The following is a 3,443-nucleotide window of genomic DNA, read 5'->3' as shown; positions in this document are numbered from 1 at the left end:
TTCGTATCAAATATTGCATTTCAAAATCAAAGTAAGCCTAACTAAAAGGAAAGAGGAAAGTATAAGGAATACCTCTCCTGAGGTCAAATGACCCATCAGCTCAACAGAAGCCCAAGCTCTGTAGTCTCCTGACCGAAAGTGGTTGTCTGGGATGATAAATCCCTGTGTTCATAGGACCCCTCGCCGAGCCTCAGGCACCTAGTCTATGGTCCTCAAACGGCCAGTAGGATCGTAGGGAATCCTCTGACTCTCATGCCCTAGCGACTGTCGGGCGATCCTATCACAAAGATTGATGGCTAGTCCCATGTGGCAAACAAACGCCACCGTCCTCCGAGTAATGCTCCTTGCATAAGGATATGCATCTCTCATGATCTCTGGGTGATCATCCAAGGGTCTCCACCAAGCCTGCCAAGTCATAAGCCATGCATCAGAATCATTGAATATAATTCAAATTAAGAGGATGCAGTACTGAAAATAAAGGCACTTTAAAGTACTCACAGTGTCCACCTGAATCCGATCTATAGCTCGACGAACCTGATCTGCAGAGTACAGAGGGCATGATCCTCTCTCCCCTATTGTCCAGCGTCTCTGCGCTGGAAAGAAAACCCCCGTCGGATGCCTCGGTACAGGAGCAAGAAGGCCAAAGCACTCGTAAGCCCATGCCTGTTCAAAGTCATCAGAAAACATTTCAGTTGCTTTAACAGTTCATATCATAAACAATGAATTAAAAAGAAGCAGCTAGAATATTTTCAAACTTAAAGAGGGAAGGGATAGAAGCGTACCGCCCAAATGTACCAGAGACCACACAGAGAGTGTGATCCGTTCGTGACAAAGCATCCATCGAACGGATCAGATAAGCATAAGCCGCTCCTCCCCAGTCATACTCCGCAAGAACTCTCTCCGAATTGTGTTCCCTGTGTTGCTAAACAGGGTGCGGCCCAGAAGGCCCATAACAAAACTCCTCGCCAACTGATGGCTCATCTGCAGCCTCGGCAAGGAAGCATGTGAAGGTCTACCATCCTGGTCTAGAGGATCATGCTCTGGCACTCCTAAAAACTCTCTGACATCTGCCTCTGAAACATCGGTCAGCTGAATGGGGATCCCTCCCATCCGGAGTCCCTTCAGCGCAGAAAAGGCTATAGGAGTCATCATGACTTCCCCGATCGGGAAGTGGAAAGTGTGGGTCGTCTCCCACCATCTCTCAGCGAGAGCAAACACAAAGCCTATGCCCACCCCCTCAGAATCAGTATAGACAAATCTGTCTAAACTTGTCCCCGCTATATATGCCTGAGCCCGGTGGTCTAGGGCCTCCCATCTAGTCCTGGTGTCTCTCACAGACCCTCTCGTAACCATATGAGGAAGAGCCTCTGTCAAAGGTGACGAGAAACGACTCAAGAGCTACACTACTAAAAGCACCAAAAGCTAACTATATTCCTAAGCCTGGGAATTATAAAAAGCTAAGTTCAAAGAGCATACCTCTCCGTCGCAAACAACCGCGAGATGTGTCTGGCCGTACCTCTCAGAAGAGTACCCCGGTACCATGGAGTGCGATCCCGCTCCTCGTCCCCTGAGGACTCCCGGCCAAGGTCTCTCCCCCGAATATGAGGCCAGCGCGCCATATCTGAAGAAAACTCAAAGACCTCGAAAACCTCGCGAAGAATGCGAAGAAAACTTAAAAACCTCAGAGAGAAAACCAACTCAACTCGTCAGAAAAAGAAAGAAGTGAAGGTTGTACTGGTATTTAAACCCGTACAACCCTCCCATTTTTGTCCCAAATTGGGATTCGTCTAAGACGAATTTGGGGGACTATTCCCCCAACTTCGGAAATATTCCCCCCTATTTGGTCATTTTTGCCATTTTGCACCTGTTTTGCTTGCATTTCGTCCGCGGATTCTACCAACCTTTCAACTTTGGATCAAGTCAACTCTCTGTAGTCCCCAAGTCTTTCAAATTGCATTTTTCGGAGTATACTCAACAGAATCAGGCCTCCCCAATAAACAAGGATTCGCACGTCCTGCTTTACAAAGTCCGCATAGGGCATTCTTTAGGCATCAACTGCCTCTCAAACCTCTGCTTTAGAATTCTAAAACTCTTGAAGACAATCCAGAGCATCCAAAATCATTCCTGGCAGAACCCAACCACTTCTAAAACAAGTCTCGCGCCGTGCCAAATTCAATCCTGGACGCGCGAACATCCCATTTTCTCCCCAGCTAAGTATACCGATGTCTCTCCGCTATTAGAAAATCCTAAAGGCAATCTTATGCAACTCAAAGCCTCTCCTACAAAGCATTCCTTTTCATCAGCAGAGTCAAGGTTCTACGGCAGGACATCTCTCACCCAGCAGATCGATCAATCGCCCTGCAGAGCCGGAAAATGCCAAAATCCTTTCCATAACGATTCACCTGATAATGGATTTATCCTAACATGGGTCAATCAAGATCAATCTCGATCTCTCAACGGATGTTTCCATCCCCTTCAGAATCAATTCTTCAATCCATCGACAAGATGTCGACTTTTCCTTCCTGAATTATTCGGATCCCTTACGGAGTTTGCAATCCAAACATGGGTCAATCAAGATCAATCTCGATCTCTCAGCGGATGTTTACATCCCTTCAGAATCAATTTTTCAATCCATCTACAAGATGTCGACCTTTACCTCCCGAATTATTCAGATCCCCAACGGACTTTGTACCCAAATCTCGAGCGGAGTTTGTAACCAAATCCCAAGCAGACTTTTTCCCCAGTAAAGTTTGTACCCGCATCCACATCAGAGTGCAACCAAATCAAGCAATCAAAACCAGCAACAGCCTCATGAGGCATCATTCCGAGCAAAAGTCTTTTGAAATACTTTCTAACCAGTGTAAATCCATTTCCACATGGTAACAATCTAAGTTAATCCAGTATGACGCTTTAACTCTCCAAGGTAAGTCCGTCTGAACACGGTAACCCTTTCAAACCAGTGTAAATCCATTTCTACATTGTATCTAATCTAAGTTAATCCGTTAGGACACGTTAACTCTCCAAGGTAAGTCCGTCTGAACACGATAGCCCTTCCAAACCAGTGTAAATCCATCTCCACATGGTATCTAATCTAAGTTAACCGGTTATGATGCGTTAACTCTCTAGGGAAAGTCCGTCTGAACACGGTAGCCCTTTCAAACCACTGGAAATCGATTTTCACATGGTATCTAATCTAAGTTAACCCGTTATGACGCGTTAACTCTCCAGGGTAAGTCTGTCTGAACACGGTAGCCCTTTTAACCAGAATAAATCCGTTTTCACACTATATCTAATCTGAGTTAACCCGTTAAGGCACGTTAGCTCTCCAGGGTAAGTCCATTTGAACACGGTAGCCCTTTCAAACCAGTGCAGATCCATTTTCACATGGTATCTAATCTAAGTTAACCCATTATGACGCGTTAACTCTCCAAGGTAAGTGCATC

The 3,443-nt window shown here is 45.8% G+C and overlaps 1 long non-coding RNA gene across 1 annotated transcript; it reads right to left on the bottom strand.

Moving 5' to 3' along the window:
* Window positions 1-502: 502 nt before the first annotated feature.
* On the bottom strand, window positions 503-2,079 carry LOC143862298 (uncharacterized). Its single transcript, XR_013240252.1, has 3 exons — window positions 1,477-2,079; window positions 783-1,367; window positions 503-663 (listed from the first exon to the last, which is right to left on the bottom strand). It is a non-coding gene; the product is annotated as an uncharacterized LOC143862298 (long non-coding RNA).
* Between the last annotated feature and the right edge of the window lie 1,364 nt (window positions 2,080-3,443).

The sequence above is a fragment of the Tasmannia lanceolata genome, unplaced genomic scaffold (genome assembly GCF_043159265.1).
Source record: "Tasmannia lanceolata isolate RefF3 unplaced genomic scaffold, GAP_Taslan_0.1 ptg000037l, whole genome shotgun sequence".
NCBI classification, from domain to species: domain Eukaryota; kingdom Viridiplantae; phylum Streptophyta; class Magnoliopsida; order Canellales; family Winteraceae; genus Tasmannia; species Tasmannia lanceolata.
Note: the sequence above shows the minus strand (reverse complement) of the source record. Positions and strands in the feature narration are given on the sequence as shown.